This window comes from Monodelphis domestica, chromosome X, assembly GCF_027887165.1.
Source record: "Monodelphis domestica isolate mMonDom1 chromosome X, mMonDom1.pri, whole genome shotgun sequence".
In the NCBI taxonomy this organism is placed as follows: domain Eukaryota; kingdom Metazoa; phylum Chordata; class Mammalia; order Didelphimorphia; family Didelphidae; genus Monodelphis; species Monodelphis domestica.
In genome coordinates, this window is record NC_077235.1 from 39,242,934 (window position 1) to 39,264,063 (window position 21,130).

Sequence of the window (21,130 nt, forward strand, 5' to 3'; positions counted from 1 at the left end):
TGGGTTCCCTGAGCTATCCAAAGCAGATTCACATTCTCTATGATAGTCCCAAGGCCTGGCCCCATGAACTTTGGCCCAGACAATTCCAAGGATGGAGTCTGAACTTGGTAAAGCGACAGAGTGGGAATGACCAGACACAAAGGCTCAATCTGCTAAAATTAACAATGTGAGCTAGAGGGTAGAGGAGGGTTTCCCTTGGCACTGATGTGTATTAGTTGCATGGGAAAGGTCACAAGACTGGGGTAGTTTATTGTTCAATAGGTTGGAAGTCTGATCTGGGATTCAAGCCAAGGTCTGGGTACTGCCTTGTTGGAGAATACTTAGAATAGGCATTGATCAGTTTGTCACTACTTTTCTTTTGGGGGGAGGGGGTTAGGGGGAAGGGGAAGGGAAAAGATGGCGGTATAGCTCATGTTAACTTCTTAACTCCTTCCTTCCTGCCAGGATAGATCACAGCCCTGGGAACTTGCTGAAGGATGCCAGATTTCTTGGGACCTGCAGGAAGGTAAACTGATGCAGATGCCCATGAGCACCTCCTCAAATCCTATACCTAAGGTCCATTTGAGCTTTAAATCTGTGCTCCTTGGAGCATGAAAAGATATTTCTAAATCTACAGTTGATAAAATCATCTGCAACTTGGACAATCATATCCTTGGACACATGTTTTATGCAACATATCTCAGTGGACACTCTTCCTTGGTTCGTATTTCTATTTCCGGAATATCAGTTAAGTCTTCATTCTACTCCTTCCTAAACGGATGAATTTGTCTCTCCATTCTGCTTTTTTTGAGGGGGTTTCCAATTGTTCAGGGGAAAACAATCATGACAAAGCAGGGGATTCAAGAGATCCTAGCCACCATGTCTATAGCACTTTAGGCTTAAAAGCCTTCGTCGATATATTATAATGAATGCAATCTTATGCCACTGAAGAGATGATTCTGTCAGCTGAAGACTGGACTAAATTGCCTCTGAGGTCCTTCGCAGCTCTGGAACTCTAATCCCTGTTGCACAGTTGAGGCTCAGAGAGGGGAAAACAGTTGTTCAGGGTCAAACAGCTAGCATGTGAGGACTCAGTGCCGTGTCTTCAGCCTCTGATTCCAGGATTATTTCCACACTATCATATGGCCTCTCACCAAGTCTCCTCTCCTTTACTAGACCTTGATTTCCTCAGGCCAGGGACCTTACCAGGTTTATCTCTATACACCCCCCCCAGTTCTTAGGACAATTCTGTACACAGAAAATTCAACTGGACAAACTTTATTGTGTTCTCACTCTCTCTACACTGGAGGCTGTCAAAAGACAAAATGAAAACTGGGCTCCGTCTTCCAGGAACTTATGTTCATCAGAGCTCACTTTCAATAGCTTTAAAGTTTATGTAAGAATGGATCTTATCTAAACCTCACAACAAGCTTGGGACAAAGGCATCACAGCTATCCCTAATCCCATTTCGCAGATGAGGAAACAGGAACTCAAAGAAGCCCAGGGTCACATATTTCTTATGTGTGTGAGACAAGATTCAAACAACTTGAGTCTTCCAGCCTCCAAATCCAGTGCTCTGTCTACTCCGCTACACTGCCTCAATAGCTATTGGGAGACACAATGTGTCTAAAAACAGCTAGGATGCAAGAGGGACTCAAGAGGGATAGAGAACCAACTTGCACTGGGGAGATCAGAGTGGACTTCAAGGTGATTGTAGAATCGGATCTGAACCTAGAAGGAAGACAGAAATTCAGAGAGGCAGATATACCAAGGGAATACACTCCAGGAATGTGGAACCGCTTATACAAATGTATGCAAATAGATGCAACATCTAGTTTGTGGAAAGGGCCTTGAATGCCTAGCTAAGGAATTTGTAGTAGGTCCTTATTAATGTTTGTGAATGAACACATGAACTAAAGAATGAAGACGCCACAAAGTGGGGATAAGTAAAGACAATGGACTCAGGTCTTGGCCAGTGTAGGGACAATTGAGCAATTCAGGAAACTTCTCTAAAGTCAGGTTATGTGATAGCCTCATCTGAAAAAGTTTGGAAACGTCTCAGAGCATATCCCTTTAATGAACTGTGATTCAGAGTTCAGAATCTGCATTCTAGCCTTTGATGTTCCCTGCAGAAACATCTGCCTCCTTAGAAAGTAAATGGGGGAAAGAAAAGCCTCAAGGTTTCTTTGGAGAAGAGTTTTCAAGAATGTCCAGATGTGGCGAACAAGTCAGAGCATCATTGTGGGGAAGTGAGTCCGGCCGGACTTGCTATAATGTCTTTGATAATGTCACTGAACCTTTCCCAGATTCACTTTCCTGCCTGCGGAATATAGATAACAATGCCTGCCTTTCAGGCGCTTGGAATATCTCCAAGGAAGGGGTTATTTAGTAAAGGCAGCTAGGGGAGAGATCCGGGACAGTGCATTCTCACGACTCCATGGTCAAATTCTCTTGAACGTTTTCTTCCTTCAGCAAGCAGGCTCATCAAATTGGAAAATGCTGCTCTAGCTGAACCAGTGGACATTTGTGACAAATACTGGTGGTTAAAGTCGTCCTGTTCTCTTGCCATTGGCTCTGGAGGTAGAGTGCACCTCCTCGGTGATTAGTTATAATGCACTCAGAGGAAATACATCACTGCCTTTCCATACTGCTGGGTGTTAAAGCCTTCTAGAGGCAGACGTGTGCTGAGAAAGGGAATTCACCATGCACGTACCCGTTAACGATTCACAATTGGGACCTTTAAAAGCTCTCTGCTGGGTTATTCATTATTAATGCAAGAGAGTAAAAGTGTCCTCCCACTCGGTGCTAGGGTTCAGGGACACAGACAAAACGCACGTTTCCGATCTTGTGGTATCGCAAAATTGGGCCTTTGTAGATTCGACTATCTCCTATTTCAATCTAGATAAAACGGAGAAACAGAGAGACACCAGACCAGTAGAATCCATTCAGCAGAAACCTTAACAGACCCATAAAATATTATCATGAAGGCAAGGCTCATAGGCAAGCCAATTCCTGTGATTTTTTCTTATTATCTCACTCTGTCTTTTTCCCCCCCTGACTTCTCAAATCATGGTCAATAGTCTCAAATGGTGGGAATTCTTAAGTTCAAGTCCCCTGGCTCCTTTGCTCATTTAAGCCCTTGAACAGGCTGCACAAAAATGCACACAAGGCTTCCCAAACACTTGAGTGAGGACAGTTGAGATGGGAAGGTCTTAGAAGTTGCCTAATCCAACAATCTTTCCTCCAGGTATCCCTGAAATGAAAAGTGACTTGCCCACGTCCACAGATGGGAACTTGAACTCAGGTCTTCTGAGTTACAGGTCAGTGCCACTATAGTGTTCTTTCAGACTCCACCACTTTTTTGTTTCTACTCTATTTCAAAACGCCATCAAGTCACTGTGAGACAAGCTGACATTTTGGTGATGTTTGGCTCCTCTGAACCTCTCAGAAATTCTATACTGTGGGTACGCCTGGTGTTTTATTCCCCTTTTACTGATGAAGAAACTGGGATTTAGTAAGTCATCCATGGCTGCATAGCTAATGAATGTCCCTGAAGAAATTGAGGGTGAGAAAGGCTAAGTAACTTATCTAGGATCACACAACTGGTAATTATCTGAGGTAGGATCTGAACTGAGGACTTCCTGAATTTGAGTCTACCAGCTGTGTAACTCAGATGCCTCAGCCCATTTCACCACAGAGGCTTTCCTTATACTGAGTCTCACATCTTTCCTGAACGTCTACACAGTGCTGCAAGTTTTGCCTTCAGGGGTCAAGCCAAACCAGTTTCTTCCTTTTTTCTTGTATCAGCCTTGCCAATACTCAAGAAAGTGACTATGTCCTCCTCGGGGCTTCTCTTCTGCGCACAAAAGAGGCCCTTTTCTTCTCACTGATCCTCATATAGTATGATCTCCAGTCACTTCACCACCCTTGAGATGCTCTCCATGTTACCCATGTCTGGTACCTTATACCATGACACCCTCTTTCTGCCTTGCCTCCAGCTCTAGGTAGTATCTGGCTTAGGAGCTGTATGTGGGCAGTTTCCTCCCTCCCCGACCATTTTTCCTTTTTCACACTCTTGATCTGATCCACAAGTCTGGAGGCACACATGCGCGTGCACACACACACACACACACACACACACACACACACACACACACACACACGTGTGTGTGTGTGTATGGGTCAAGCAGAGCTTGCTAGATGTAGCACATGCCTGACAGAGAAGCTGCTCACTCTTCTATTTTAAGCTCTCATTCAGAAGGCGAGATCTCTTTCTTTCTGTAGCCTGTCCATGATGTCCCCATTGATGCCCTTGCCATTGCAGAGGACAGGAGCCCCCAGAGGGGCCAGCTTCAGCGTCTTCAACAGCACTTCCTCCATTCTCTCAGCCATCACTGTTCCTGGAAAGCCAGAGAGTTTGCCTTCAGTTCCTTCCCCCCCCCCCAAGTATGGCACCACTTTCGCACTTATTACTGGGGGGAACTCAAATGTATCCCCAGAACATTTGTGGGTCATTGGACCAGCCTCCTCAGTCTATGCACTGACCAAAAGGGGATCCTTGGTTCAATGTGGTTCTTGCTGCTACCTCAAAGTAGACTCAATGTTGACGTGAATATTCCCTAGTGGGGTGGGGGGCAAAGTGGCTTGTGAATGGAGGGGAGCAGGACAGTGGGTCTTAAGAGGCAGATTGTTTTTGAGGGAGGTTTTGCACTCTTTCCCCTGGTGTCTTTGTTAACTAGCTGCCACCTAGGTATGAATATGTATATGTAAATATATTCACTCAAATGAACAAACTGAACAGAACTGAGAAGGGCCTTTCCTACAAATGCCTTAATGCACACGTAAGTTACAAATAACCACACCAATAGAATGCCGTTTTTGTGCTTCTGAATAGTCACGTAATAGTAGCCGACACTCATGTAGTACTTTCAGGTTTGCCTAGGACTTAGTATCTTGCCTTAGCTCCTAAGAGCCCTATCGGTGATGGAGCCTTTTCTTTTGATCTTACGGGCTTGAGGTGATGGGGGAATTCCTGTGACTGGTCCCCAGCAGGGCATGAAGGGCCTCAAAGTCCAACATGCCGTATCATGCTGCCTCCTAGAGATCAATAAGGAAGAAGTTTGTCACTGCCTATTGTCATGTGGAAAAGGATAGAAACTCCCAAATGTAGGACTCTAGGAATGCTTTGAACTGAAACACTTTCTCTTGTCTTTTGTGTCTATCAAATGGAAAAAAAAAACCAGATGGGTACCATTCATGTTAAATGGAGAGTAAGACTTGGGATCTCAAACCCTTTTATAGAGAACGTTTCTCTATTGCAGTTTTTGTAGCACCAGTGGATAGCACTGGGCAAAATACGGCATCCTTCCTGTCTCTTCCTCTCTTCTAGGAAGAACAGAGCTGGACCTCACCTAGGCTCTGCCTCATAGTCCTTCTCATCTGACGCCTGAGATAGAGATGACCTCGCCCCACCACAATGTCTAGCTCACTTTTAGCTTGGAGGAAACATACCAAATTCAATGGCAAATTTGAACTCAGGAAGAGGAGTCCTTCTAATTCTCAGCCCAGTGCTCCTCTTGGCTGTCCTGTTGGTGGAAGAGTGACTCCAACCACCAATACAAGCAAAAGAACTCTGCTCTCATGTCTCTCTTTCCCTTCTCTATGGCATCACGTCTCTTTGTTTAGTCTCTCCTTGCTGTTGCTCCTCTGTGCCAAGCTAGAAAGATTTTATCGGTGTAGGGAACACTTGTTGAGGGTACTTCCCTTTTGTCAATGTACATCAATACCTGCTCTTCAACTTACGACGTTCTAGAGTTGTCTAGGGCATTGGTAAGTGACTTGCCCTAAGTTACATAGCCATTATGTATAACAGGCAGATCTTAAGCCCTGGTTTCCTCTATTCCAAGGCCAGCCCTCCCTATGTGCCACACCATATTCCCTCTGCCATCATTAGGGCTGCATCTGAGGCCATCGTCCTCTGGAAGCTTCTCTCACCACCTCTGATCCTCGGAGCTTGGATAGTGTGAAAACAACACCCTGTTGTCTGCTGAAGGCTTGGAGCCCTCCCTCACTATAATCCATATGATGTCCCATCACAAAATAAGCCCCAATGGGCCATGGAGACTTGACTATTCTGTTCATCAAAATAGGTACACTGAGGAAAAGTCTCTGGTGTCATCATCCTTCACTTTATGTTCTGCTCTGGATGACTGACTTTCCATCTTCTTCTGACACATCTCTGTTTTCCTCTCGCCTAGTCTCAAGCTGGGATTTCATTTAAATCGTTAACTTTAATTTTAGGTTTCAATTTGCTAAAGCTCATAGAATAATGGGTGAGAACTCAAAGCAGTTTCCTATCCTCAGAAATCAAAGGCTTCTTGTAACCAACAGTTCCATTCACATCTGTAATTGCCTTGCCAATGGGGAGTCTTAGGTTAAGCACCAGAGAGCAGTACATAATATGATGGCTGGAAAGAGACCTTATGATCATGGTATTGGGTGATAGACTTTGCTAAAAAAAACTCCCATCAATAACCCAACTCTGAAAATTAATCTGATTAGTCTGTTCTCACAGCCCAAAATGCTCAAAGATTTCCAGGTGATATCCATGAAAAAGATTGTTTGTAACAGGGAAGATCAGGGAAGGCTTTATGGAGGAGGTGATGTTTGAGCTGACCTTTCTGGGTAAGAAGTATTTAGTAAACTGATAACTTCAAAAACAAATCCTCATTACTTACCAGGACAACTCACTCTACTTTTCCATAGTTCTTATTGTGAAGGAGTTTATTCTTATAATCAAGCCCAAATTTTCCCAGGTGATTTTTCTACCTGTTGCTCCTGCCCTTTGATGCCAATTAGAACATGTCTAACCTCTGTTCCACTTGATATCCCTTCAAATACTTGAAGAGATCTATTACTTCCTCCCTAAGTCTTTGGATCAAGGTATTATAGACATTAGAGGCCATTGAGTCCAAACCCCTCATTTTACATAGGACGGAGTGAATGGGAAGTGACTTGCCCAAGAACATACAAGCAGGGAAACCCCCAGGTTCTCTGACTTCAATGTTGATTCCCTTTCTGTTGTGGTTGTTGTATAACATATTTTTTCCAGGTTAAAATATCCCAATTGGCTTTTTAAAGGGACTCTTCTATCACATTTTCCCCAGGCTTCTTATCATCTTGGTTGGCCACCCTCTTAGGGAGGTCAACAAAGCATATTACCAAAGAATTATCTGGTGGAACACGGAAACATTTTGTGCTTTAGAAGAAGAAAAATGACTGGTATTTGTTAATATGGGATTTGATCTTTTAAAAAAATCATAGAATCATAGAGCTGAATGGGACAGGAACAAGGAAAGAGAATGTAATATGGTATCCGAGGACCTACATTTGAGTCTTAACTCTGCTACTTATCATCTAAGGGATCTTGGACCATTCTAGCTTTTATTTTCCTCATCTTTCAAATAAGATGATTTGTTAGGTCCCTTCATACTCTAAAGCCATATGTTATGACCTTACAAATCACAGGGTTCAATCCTCTTGTTTCGGGGGAGGCACCTGAAGCCCAAGACCATACAACTGGTAAATGGAACAACCAGAACTAGAACCGGGGTCTTCTGAAACCCATTTTGTCTAATGTTCTTTCCACTCTAGCAAATATCCCTTTCGAAAACATATTGATGTAGAACACTGTGATTCTCCTTCCTTGACCTATGATCTCCTCAGCAGAATCCAAGAATCTTAAGAATTAAAAGGAATCTTGGTGGCGATCTAGTCCAATCTATGCCTCATGCTCTCACCTGGCATTGGTTCAAATATCATTTCCATGCAGGTGACTCTCAGCTCTTTCTAAATGTAGCACAAATTCATGGTATCAAGTTGCTACCTTATCATTTATCAGATCTCTAAAACACATCCTCAAGGGTCCCGTAAGTTTGTATTCTGAGTAATTGGGACTTAACTGCACTACTTTTCACTAGGTCACAAGCCTACCAGTGCTCAGATCCCAGGTCAAGTCTGAACAAAGGCGATAACATTGGAAATGCCATTTTGTTTTGAGCAGAATGTTAAACTCAAGGATATGACTGGAAAGATGCTCAAATAAATTGGGGCTGTGGCTTTCCAAAATTCCCAAATTGCTACTATTCAAATACAAGCTGAAAATACAAAGAATGGGGATTCTCCCTGGAAATTTCAAATCATCAATTACCTGACTAGACAACCAGTGGGAAAATACAATTACTTACAAATTTAATGGTGATCATTGGTACTCTCAGGCTGCTGGAGTCCTTCTTCACACGGACTGTGATTATGCCTTCATTATGAACATATTGTGCTCTGGGGTGCCATGATGCATATTCTGAAGCTCAATGGAGTAGCAATATCACAGAAGGGAAATAGAATGGGACCAGATGAATTAGGTCAATTAAATGGAGCTATTTCTGGGACTAGTTAAGTTTAACCACACCAAAATGCTGAGTTAGTAGAAGCCATATTTGATCAAAGCATTTTTTCTAAGATCTTCCTAGGAGTTGGTCTCACTAGAATGAGGGGAATTATGGTATAAATACCCCAGTTGGACCATTACTTCTTTTTTACCCATTTAAAAAATTTTTGGAGCTATATACTCAGTAGTTGGATCTCTGGACCAAAGCATATAAAGGCTTAACGACTTTCCTTATATAGTTCTATATTGTTTTGCAGAATGATTGTAGCAATTCTTATATATACCAACATTATATGAGTGTGCTTGTCTGGGAAGACAACTCTTCCACCATTGACTTGTTCCATTTTTATAATCTTTGATAGACAGAAGGCAAAACCTTAAAGTTGTTTTGATTTATGTTTCTCTTATTACTGGTAATTTATAATTTTTTCATATGATAGATGATTATTTATATTTTTCTGAAAACTCTTTGTTGAGATCCTTTGACTACATATCTATAGCAAATGGCTCTTGGCCCTATATATTCATTACTTCTTCTGTTGAGTGGCATCCTCTGTAGAGGCTTACCTTTCAAAGAGGGTCCTCCACATTTTAAGTAAAATGCCCTTCAGTGCATCTGTTTTTGCTTTAATGCAAGGCAACATATATATATATATATATTTTTTTTTCCTAATCATTAATTTGCCTTTGAAATTCTTAGTCCCCTAAAACTGGCATTTTAATTCGAACCAAAAACATTGAAAGTCTTCCAGAATTGTATCAGATATAAACATGTCGCATAGGCCCTTATTTTAGTACTTCATTGTCTCTGATCTATCCATGTGGGTACTTCCTCCAATGGTGCAAGTCATAGTCCAACCATTCCATCTTGTCCTGTCCATCTCCTCTCATCTGCGTTCTCCTGTAAATCCTCCTTAGGTAGGTCAGCTCTATATTCTGGGAACGTTTCTCTGGCCTTTTTGACATTGTGTGGTTGACAATGGAGGATGAATGTGATTCAATAAATCCAAGTAAAGTCTAAACTTCTCAGTTAACATTTGAAGTTCTTTTCACTTTAGCCTCATCCTGCTTTTTCAGTCTTATCTCACATTACTCTCCCCCACACCTACTACACTCAAACTGAACTGAACAACAGGTCACTGTTCAATTAAATATTTGAATGTCAAAAATATTTCCCATGTTTTCTGACCTTAGATCTTATCATTTCCTATGTTGGGGATACCCTACACGATCCATTTCCAGTGCCACTTCCTCCAGGAATACGTTGCTAGTTCTGCCAGTCACTAATGAGGAAGGTTAAACTTGGATTCGCAGTACCTGAGTCTGTATCCCAGCTCTGCAACTCCATTCCTGCCCGTGGGCATGCCACTGAATCCCTGTAGGACTTAGTACTTATTTGTACAATGAGGGGGCTGGATGAGATGATCTTTTATAGCTGTAGATCTATGAACTTATAACCTTTTCTAGACCTTAGTATCACAGGCCTAGATATTATGTCTGTACCTCCTGTATAAACTTAATTTGCATGTAGCATTTCTTCCTGTTGACCCCCAAATCATTTGCTCCTGGAAGTAAGAATATCTCTCCCAGATCTGAGTACATTCTGCTTTTGTAGAACTTGACAAATGGTTCCATTTGTACGCTAGGAAATAGCCAAAGGTATGCCCAAAGTGTTCAACCTCTACAAACTAGCCTAGTGTTAAGGAGCGCCCCTGTATTTAGTTGGGTTTGCTCCTGGACAGATGACTTCACATTTGATCTGTCCTTTTCTAGCATGGTAGAACTTGCTGGGACTTTTATTGCAATGGCATCATCTTTCAAAACCACTATGGTGCACTGAAGAATACCATAATCTCCGGAGAGTCAAAGTTGCGAGTGACCCAATGAGCAATGGAGAGACTCATGGTGAATGGAAAGTAGCCTACAGACTCTTTCCTATGATGACCTGTAGGCAAAAAGTAGCTTAAGAACTCTCTTCTAGGAAATGTGTGGTTGGAACAGGAGGTGGACTGGTCAGATAGCAGAAGCAGCTCAGGTGTTGTGTCAGTACCCAGGGAAGGTTGAAGGGCCCAGACAAGGCTTCTAGAATATTGGGTAAACCATCTATTAAGGATTTACAGGAGGAGGATATGGAAAAGAAGTATACAGGATTGGAAGGCGTGGAGGGGACAGGGTGCACCAAAGGAGAGAATGCCCATATTGATGAGATCATGGCTCCATCAAAGCATTAGAGCATAAAAACTTGGTAATAGAAGAAACAATGACTTCCTCTTCTCTCTCAACAACTAACTTCTCCCTCTACTGCTCAAAGCTGAAAAAACTTCAGAGCCACTGGAGTCACTGAGCAGAAGGACGACATGGTCAGGCCTGTGATTTAGAAAAATCACCATGGAGGCCAAGTACTGAATAAGTAGAACCCCACTCAACTCTCTAATCTCACATATTCTTGGGCAAACGTAGCTTGGTATTGTCCAGCATGACTTTTTAATCTTCATATATTGATGACTCCCTATGTAGCCATTGCCTAAAATGGACTTCATACTGTAAAGATTTGATTCCTGGAACTAAAGAATTTAATTTGACAGCAATCATATTAATGAACAAACTGTGACCTGCATACTCCCTAGTCTTGCATATATTACTGAGAAAAATGGTCTCTCCTGAATAAGTTTGAGAATATCAGTATTCATCAGGCTAAGTTAGTTTGGACTAGATTCATCAGAGAATAGAAGGTAGGTTTTCAAATTAAAATGGCCACCCACTTATATTTTTCTCCTGTGAGCTCGGAATCATTACCTAATTTCTAATAGGTAGAGGAAATCAGAACAACACAATTGACACTTTCTTTTTCTTTTAATCATCTGTGATCAATTGGATGTTTGGTTGTCTAAATACAAGTAAGATAGGGACCAAAAATGACATTATTTTGATTCACAAGATGGGAAAAATAAGCTCAAAATAGGAGATTAAAAAAAAACAAACGAAACAAAACCTTTGCATTTTTGAAAGCAAATAATCTGAGAGATGGAGTGGCGGAATTCAATTTCCAGATGACATGTCAAACTTGTCTTGCAGTCCAGCAAAGCACTAAATATTACTCCTTCATTCTAAATCACTCCATTGACCTTTGGCATTAATCCAGCAACTACAAACTTAGGAAATTGGTATATCATGAAATCAACCCCAAATTCCAATTTATAGAGCTGGAGAGGTGGTTATGCTGGAGGTGAAAGTGTATATTTGTGCTGCAAGAGAACTGGGTTCTAACTCCGAAATGGCAGTTATTAGCTGCTTGACCTTGGGCAAGGTACTTCTCATTCTGATTTTCAGTTTTCTCATGTAGAGAATGGAGGGGTTGTATGAGATGATCTCAAAGGCTCCTTCCAGCTTAAATTTTCACATCATTTTACTTTAGATTCTGATCAAGTACAGCATACTAAAATTTAGCATTACTTAAAATTCGGTTCTCCAGGAAGGAAGAAGAGTTAGAAGGGTTAAACCGAGGGTACCTAGAGCATCATGGCTCTGGCATCTCCAAACCCAGGAGTCCTGGTGCTTCTGAAGCTGAGCTAAGAGTCTTCAGGAGTTTTCAGTCTGGCCTGAGGCCTCTATGAAGCACCTCACACTGAACCCTATACTTTTTCCACTGACTTCTGAAGTGTCTGTATATTCTGCTCAGAACATGGAGGTGAGAGGAGGGACGTTAGAGGATTTTTCAAGGATATTAGGGAAGAATTAGATTATAATCTCCTATGGGACTTATATGAGTATTGCATCCATTTGTGCATGGGGGCAGAAAATGATTTTACTACTTAATTCCCTCTTGTTGTTTACATTATGTTTTATGTCTTAATTAAATTGCTTTGGCTATTGGATTTATGGCATGCATGACCTTTAAATAGAGGGTATTAAATTTGGGCCATCATTTGTGGAATTAACTCCAGACAGACCACGGAACCTGGGAAAGTCACAAGGGCTTCCTCAGCCAGCGCTGTCAGAGATTTCAGAGTCCTGGTTTCAAAACAATAATAATAACAAAAGTAATAATAATAACTCACATTTCTACAGCATTGTAAGGTTGACAAAATGCTTTCTTCATAACAAGCTCCCTGCAGCACTCTAGTATATCCCAGAAGCACTGTGATTCTGAGAAAAAACTGGAAATAAATTTGGAAATTAGAACTTGAAAAACACGACCTAGAATCACAGAATAACCGAGATACAAAGGACCTTCCAGAACAGCTGGTCCACCCATGCCACCCAGATTTTCCAAATGAGGAAACTTATGCTTAAGGGCATTAATAGGATTTACGAACAAGCCTTCATTAAGTACCTACTAATTGTAAGACATGGTACTATAAAGATTAAAACATGGCAGCCTCTGCCATCAAGGAGCTTACATTCTCATCACTGCTACAGGTTACGTGGCTGGTAAATGGCACCACCTGGATATGAACCTTGGAATTCCTCCTCCAGGTCGAGTGTTCAGAGTTCTTCACTGTATGCCTCAGAGAATCTGAGTGTTTCAACCAATAAAGATCATTTGGTTATTAAAGATCTAATGAGCACACTGGTTGTTTGAATGAAAATTACTGCTCCTAAGTGATTGTACAGGCAAAATATAAACTATCAGAGCAGGAAGGGACCTTTGAGATCTAGTACAACTGCCTCCCTTTATAGATGAGGGACATGAAGTCCAGAGATGTTCACTACTGTACCCAAGACCACAAAATTCATTAGGAAAAGGGCAAAGACTGGAACTCAGGTCTCCCAACTCCTAGTTTACTACTGAATACCCTACTATTTGCGAAAAGTTTGCAGAAGGAAAAAACAAAAAGTTCACAAAAGGGAGGGGTCCCCACAACTCTGCTTGGCACCATCAGATGAGCATTCCTTCTCCTCCTGTGCAAAGCAGCAGTTTTGTCACAGAGACTAGAGTGTCTCTAATTTGGAGCATCTGCCCTTGAAGAATTGGGAGGCATCTCGAAGGTCATCCTTACCCGATTAACAATCCTCTCTATAGCATTACTGATCAGTGGTATCCAGCTTTTGTCTGAAGACCTCTAGGGAGGGGAAGCTTACCACCCTGTCCCCCTACCCTGACCCCAAGCCCAGCAGCATTTTTGAATGAGCCTAATTGGGAAGAAATATATATTGAAACAAAATCTACTTCTCTGTAACTTTGACTTCTTATTGCCAACAAGTACAGTGGCCCAGCAATTGGAGATAGACTTATCTATCATGTTTGAGAAATTATGAGTAGGCCGGTCACTAGGGCTAGACTGTAAAGTATATGAAGGGGACCAAGGTATAAGAAGATTTGAAAGTATAAGGAGACTCGAAAGGTAGGCAGAAGCTGGGGTGAAGAATTTGATGCACCATTGCGTCCTTATATTTTATTCTGGTGGTAATTAGGTGCCACTGGAATCACCGAGTGGGAGGGCAACTTGGTCAGATCTGAGATTGAGAAAAATCATCATGGCAGCCTAGTGGAGTATAGATTGGAATAAGACAGGGAGATTGATTAGAGGGTTATGGCAGTAGTCCAGGCAAGAGGTGATGAAGGTCTGAAATATGGTGGTATCAAATGGAGAGAAGGGTGTGTGTGTATGTATGTATATATTTATACATATATAAAATAAATGTGTATATGCATATACACATATATGTTTGTTTCTATATGTGATATGTGTGTGCGTGTATACACGTGCACACACACACATGAGATTTTGTGAAGGTAAAAATGAGATTTCGCAAGGGATTCGATATGTAGGGTGAGGAAGACTACAAACTGGTCTATGGTTTATATTCTTCCCCTTAGAAAAGAATCAAGACATCATGCATGAGCCAGGCAGGTGATAAAATGGCAAAAAGGGCCACGCATTATCTGTCTTCAATGACACTTCCAGAATAAGGTTTGCCATGAAGTATTTAGATCTTATTAGCTTACATTGAGTAGCACTGTCTGTCTTTCCTTGTCCCCCAAATTGGACTCGGGACTTGACTTGATAAAGCATTGCAGCCCTCTGGCAGAGTGACTTTCATTGTGAATGGTACACCAAGAAGACTCCTCTGTCTAGGTGGTCAACTGCTCCCATCCAAGTATTATGAACATTACTGAGCCAGTAGGTGACAATCTGTTGTGGATACTGATCTACCACATGTTTATTTCCAATTGGGCAAATGCCCCAAGGCCAGTGAGGAAGGCTAATTCGATTCTGTTTAGCACACAGCATATATGACCTGGAGGTGCTGTGATTCTGAATCCCATGTACAGGAGGATAGATATGCCCCCAGGGAGATGACTTCCTAGGAGCTATGGAATTTCCCTTTCAATAATATGTAACTTTTGCTTTTTCTATAAGGTTCTTGGCATCCTCCCAGAGGCAGGCCAACTTTCGGGGGCTTGTTTAGGAGGCTCTTTTGAGACTGAAACAGATGCCTGCCAGATTGGGCCATCTGATCCTCCATGCAGTTATATATCCTAGTGCAAGTGAGGTCATGCTAGGACAGTCTTGAAGGGCAAGAGAAGACCCAAAATGCCAATGGATTTTTGCCTTGATTCTCACCAAAGCCTTCAAACACTTACGAAGAGAGCTGGGCTCTAGGTTGTAAGATCAATGCAAGCAGAATGCAGTAACTGTCCAAGCTACTTTTAAATGCTCGGTGTTTTAGACATCTCTGTGGATCCTGTAAATTAGAAAGTACTGACCCATACTGGGAGAGCGTCGCTTAATCCACAAGTTTCCCAAAGCAATAAGCCCCTATCTTCTATAATCCTAAGAAAATGCTGCTTGATCCCAAGCATTCTTGTCACTCCTCCCAATTAACTGTGGTACTGTCCTCTGGAGTTGCACAGGATGTGTCTGCTCCCTTTTTCCAGTTAACAAGCATTCAGTAGGCATTCACTCTGTGCTAGGCATTGTGCTACATGCTGGGAATACAAATGCCACAAAGTGGAAACACATAAACTGAAATTAATTTGTAGAGAAGTTGAAATGAGTATTATCAGATCCTTTTCCATTTCCAGGTAGAGGAACTTAGGGAGCAGAGGGCCCAGGTGGCCTGAAGTGACAGAACTAGGAAGGGGTCCGGAAGGGTTTGGGAAAGTGCAGTCAAGGAGGGAAACAGGGGCCACCTCCAGAAAAGCTAGGGGCAATAAAAACAAACTTCCCCCTTTACCATTTTGTCAAGAACTAGCCCTGTCTCCACTGAATGGTTTCCAAACAGAAAATGTTATGGCAAGTATTTTTGTTATGTTAGCTACACTAGTAAAGTGTTCAGTGTAAATCACTGCCTCCTGATATGGGCTGATTCCTTTTAAACAGCTAATTTTGTTCTTCCCAGAGGATCCATCTCACAGTATATCTAAAAAAAAGAAAAAAACAACCTTCACAGTATCGTAGATTTAGAGCCAGAAGGGACCCCAAAGATTAGGTAGTCCAGTGGTGTCAAATTGAAATAGAAATGCAACACAATGCCTTAGAAAACCACATATTAACATTATCTATGCTCTATTGTATTTTTATTTATTTTATTAACTATTTCCTAATGACATTTTAATTTGCTTCTATCTGTACTAGGGAGTTTTGTGGGCCACATGTGATCGATGAGATGTGTGTTTAACACTTTTGATTTAGTCCAACCTTCATTTTACATAGGAAGAAAATAAGGCCAAGAGACATTAAATGATTTACCCAGGATCTTATAGGTAGTGTCTGAGGCAGGATTTGAACTCTTGTTTTTCTGATTCCCAAATTGATCACTTTAATCATTATCCTGGGTCTAGTCTTAAATTCGCTGTGTTTGTTCTTATTGCCTCCAAAATTCCAACTCCTAGCTTTGATGTGCCCCCAATGAACAAATCAAAGGTAAGCTTATCTTCCGATATTTAAATATCCCTGACAGGAAGTCATCTCAGTTCAAATGCTACCTCAGACCCTTACTAGGTATATGACTCTAGGCACGTCAAGTCAACTCAGAGCTTTGGGCAACTCCCTCAGAGTATCAATTCTAGAAGCTTTGCCACATGCACTAGTGCAGGGAGATCCCATACCAAAGAAGTAAAAGGTCATGGATGGAAATTTCCTCCCTCCTTCTAACATGAGAAATATATGAGGTTCTTTTAAGATTGTGTTTCTGTAAACAATTCCCTTTTGTCACTTATTCACAAGACTAGAATTTTGTCAAAATAAAAAATGGAGACTTTAATTCATCAAGGATATACAATGTCATGGTACGGGGGGCTCCCTCCGTGAGATTAGATAGTTTTGTGGGCCTCCTTCAATCCTAGAAGATGGTTTAAGGAGTTGCCATCCTCTCCAAATTATCAAGCACTTATAAACTTGGCTAGAGTGGTACAGGGGAGGACAGAAACCCAATCTGTGGCCCAGCAAAACTTTATTTGTGCTAATATCTGATGATTATCCAGCCTCCTCACTGATTCTTTTTTTTGACAACTAATTTTCCCGAGACAAAAAAGCTAGTCATATTTTGAGTTGGCTTTGATCCTTTGATCCTGGTAATGATGTGGGTGTGAGTGTGGGGGAGGGAAATAGCTGAATTTAGCTGCTTGCTGGTTTATATAGCTACTTTGACAGGATCAGAGTGAGAAATTTAAAGACAACATCATTGTTTGAAGCTGTAGGAATGGTGGAGATGCTTTAGCTATACGAGGATTCATGGCGATCCCTTGGGCAGGGAAGTCAGAAATTGTGCTTCGTTCTGAGCTTTAAAATGTATTACCATAAAAGTGGCTCTCTGATTTTCTAGATTAAAGAAATGTTCTGATAGCAATTAATTAATTAATATAATACTTCCATTTCCAATGAGTCATTCTAGTTTTGAAATACATAAAACTCCAAAGTGTGAAAATAAAATTCAATTCAGTTAAATGTTGTTGGTGGGCCCAGTGAGTTAGCTGATTCATGAGAGTATCTTGGAAAGACAGATCAGAGAGACAATGAGTTGGGCTCAGGGGTGAGAAGGAGGAGGAGATGGCTTAGATGGCATTTTGAAAATTGAGGCAACCTTTTGAGGATTTCCCAGGAGCCAACTTTTTTTTATCACTAATAACCTATTGTTTTTCAATGTTTTATGTTGTGAAAATCATAGCATCCTTCCCACAGTGACTTATACAAGAGAAGTAGTATAAAAGATATCATCAGATAGTTACATGACTAGAAAAAAGAAGTGGGCAGGCTATGTAGAACAGAAGGATCAAATATGGGGCCACAAGCAACATGTGTTGCCCTCAATCACATGGAAATGTAATTGGGAAATAATTAACAAAATAAATAAAAAATGCCATAGAACACAACTAATGTTAGTGTGTAATTTTCTAAGGTAGTGTGTGCCTCCAGGGATCTTTATGTCCTGTACTCGGTTTCTCTTTGAGTTTAACTGCACTGATAATGGAGTGAAAATTGACCTATAGTTGCACTAATATCTCTAATAGATTAAAAGCACCAGAGGAAGGCATCCAGTGTGTTAAACAGATGCTCTTTGGAGAATTTTTAGAAAGGCACAGACAAGAATCACACAGGATATGAAGTCATGGAAGGAATGCAATCTTCACTGGTGGAGAGAGTTACACATGCTGATGAAATCATGGATCAATCAAAGGACAAAGACTGACTGAGACATTGCTATTCTTGTCTTGGGGTCTAATTTGGTTGCATTTTGAATCCTATGATGCGATAAGGCCAAGTTCATAGATTCAGAATCCAAAGAGGTCAGTCCTTAGGGCCACCAGTTCCCCTCCCACCCCTCCACTTTGGCTAGCTATATCTAGAGCACGGGAGTAGTCTTACTGCAAATCTATTACAAATGCTGAAAAAGTTACTCATTGGTGGTCGCCAGTCATCTTTTTAAGTGTAACCTATCACTTTAATCTCAAAAAAAGCAATCCCTTCCAGGATCCTCTATTCTCTGTGGCTACAATACCGCTCTTCAGACCTTAAGAAAGCACTCATCTTACACATTGGTTAGCTGACTTGAAATCCACCTGAACTGTTGCCATTTCTAGCAGAGTTTGTAGGGGAAGCTTATCCTGAGCACCGCAGGAGCCAATACCAGGCCAAGAGATTGGGAAGCACTGGGATGAAAGGGGATCTAGGTGGCTTTTTGGAGGATACCTCCAAGGTATCTTTGGGATCAAGAATTATCTGTCTAAAGAATGTATCCAGGCTCCAGGGGAACTCATTCTATGGTCAAGGAAATGGCCATTAGTTAATGATTCAGCGAGATGTGTAGTTGGAGCTGCAAAAGCCCATCATCAATCACTGAGACTTGCTAATTAGTTAAGAGTCTAGCACAGTGCCTGGCGCATAGTAGCTGCTTAATAAATGCTTGACTGATTGCTAAGGGTGGGGATGGGATTGCAACCCAGATGAATGAACTTTATGTCCACAGTGCCTGGTTAGGACATGGCCAGATTCATTGAGGGGTATTTTGGGCGGAAAAAAAGAAGCCTTTCTTCTTTGGGGTCAGATGGGAGCAAGATACTTTGGGGCCCTAGGGGGAATCATGGTGTACTGCTTCAGCCTAGAAGAATGTTAAGGAGTTAGGATAGTTTAGGAAGCTTGCAGACACTTAGTCTGACTGCCTAGGGAAATTGTTAGATTCCTTATGTCATTTCTGGACATACCCTTTCCCTTGTAAATAAGTACTAGAAAAAATCCCTTTGTGGCTTGAAATATGTGAGAACTTGGCAGGAATGAGAACACTAGATAGGTGGTGGCAGCAGGTGTCTTTTAGAGGTTAAAGGGCCACACAGGACCGAAGTAGGACAGAATCTTGTGTTAGTTGGCCGAGTTTCATCCAGCTAGAGAAGGGAATTCTTCAGAGCAAAAGATAGGAAGAAAGCCCAAGTCCAGAGGGGCAGGCAGGGTAATAGCCCCTATCAGGACCAGATTATCTCAGAGAAAATGCTGATTCTCAGAGAACTTGAGACCCAGAGGCTCATGGCCTAGGGCAGAATCTTTATTGGCAAAAATGAGGGCATGCATGGGTTCAAAACCAGAGGACCTCCCTATGTGGAGACCTACCACTCAAACTGGGCCATGATATTGGATGTTTTACTATTCTCTTTGTCAAATCTCCCCCTTTGTAAGATGATTTTAGAGTAAAGGGATTTTTGACATTCAGTTTTGAAAGCTACAGCTTTCTGGCAGTTCAGCCAACAGCCAAAAGCATTCTGAAATACCCCACTTTGCCCTGACTTGTAACCTGAGTACTTCTTAGGGAAGAGTTATAAGAACTAAGAGGAAATTCAGATGGTATCTCCATTCATTATCTGCCTTTTCTATGGAAACTGCCGTTCATTAATGCCAGCTGGAGTAATAGATTCAGTAATAGGGACACTTATTTACCAAAAAAATGAACTACAGCAACTTACCAAAAGAATTGGCCAGTTGTCCTCTTTATATGGCAAATATTCACCTGGAGCAGCTGAAAACTGATGGCTTTCTCATGGTAGAACTCTATTAGTAACATAAAAGGTTAGTTTTAGCTAGACCCCCTCATACTCATAAACAATTGCATCTATGATATTCTTCCTTGCACTGCCTGCTGGGGACCACTTGTACCCTGAGCTCATTGGGGGAGAACAGCCTCCTTTTGTAATGGCTCTTAGAATCTCTCCCAGAAATGAGGTCATACTCAGCTGGGGTGGGAGGGAGAATCACTGGCCTGTAGCTGGGAGACTCTGTGGCCATATGGACATGAAGGATGAGAATGAGTCCTTAGGGGCCATTGCCCTCTCTGGGAGAATCTCTAGGGGTATGTCGACCTCATCTCCCAATTCTGGAGCACAGGAACAAAAACTCCATACAGACTGATGATCTACTTTCATGCAGAGTATTCATCCCCCTTGTGGTATGCAAGATGGCAGGGCCCACCCTCAGCAAGCTCCTGACAGCCCTAATCTCAGGTATTATAGGCACCACATAAGGAAATATCTTAAGATATTACCTTTACATTTATAGATCTGCCATGTACTCCCCAGTGTTTGTCTTGTTTTCTATTTTAGATTCTAAGCTCCTTGAAGACAAATGCACCTTCTACTTCCTTTATAGCACACAAGGTACAATAAATGCTGATGACACATTGGGATGATTCTTTCCTCATCCCCTGCCAAGTCAAATCAATTCGATTTAGCAGACACTTTTGAGTGTACAACAAGGGAAGTCAGGGAGTCAAAGTATGAGAGTGGAAGGAAGCAGGTACACCAAGAACCCCTGCTTCTTTTGTAGGAGCAGCAATTAGCCAATATTCAGAAAGAGTGGGCAGCAACCAATGGTGCTAGTATGCGGTCCCTAAAAATGGCCACCATAATTCTGTTATCAGAAAGCAAATAAGTGCAAAAAGGAGTACAGTGCCTTCCACACAGTGGGTACTTAATGAATATTTGTTAATTGAATTGAGGAGGAATGAGCAAAGAAGACTCTTCAGCAGAGATTCCAAATGAGCAGCCCAGGGGCCACTGGCTTCCCATGACACTGCATGGTGTGCCAGAACCAAATGGAAATGTAACTGGGAAAAATTTAACAAAAGATAAAAATACAGTAGAGCATTGAGGATGTTAATGTGGTTTTCTAAGTTGGTATATACCTGCAGGGATCCTTTTGTACAGTTTAGTGACCTTTGTTTCTATTTACACAGAGAAATATACCAGTTATGGTAGCCTGGATATTTGGGCTCTGC

At 41.7% G+C, this 21,130-nt stretch overlaps 1 long non-coding RNA gene across 33 annotated transcripts in view; it reads right to left on the reverse strand.

Annotated features, from left to right (window-relative positions):
• Positions 1–1,241: 1,241 nt before the first annotated feature.
• LOC103098510 (uncharacterized) overlaps positions 1,242–21,130 on the reverse strand; it is a 143,087-nt gene continuing 123,198 nt past the window's right edge. For 32 of the 33 annotated variants that reach the window (XR_008914595.1, XR_008914569.1, XR_008914566.1 and 29 more), the window contains 5 exons: positions 19,824–19,908; positions 12,826–12,941; positions 12,484–12,582; positions 8,226–8,338; positions 1,242–4,379 (listed from right to left, as the gene is read on the reverse strand). This is a non-coding gene — a long non-coding RNA (uncharacterized LOC103098510). The remainder of the gene's footprint in view (positions 4,380–8,225; positions 8,339–12,483; positions 12,583–12,825; positions 12,942–19,823; positions 19,909–21,130) is intronic. The other variant, XR_008914568.1, reaches the window with a different exon arrangement.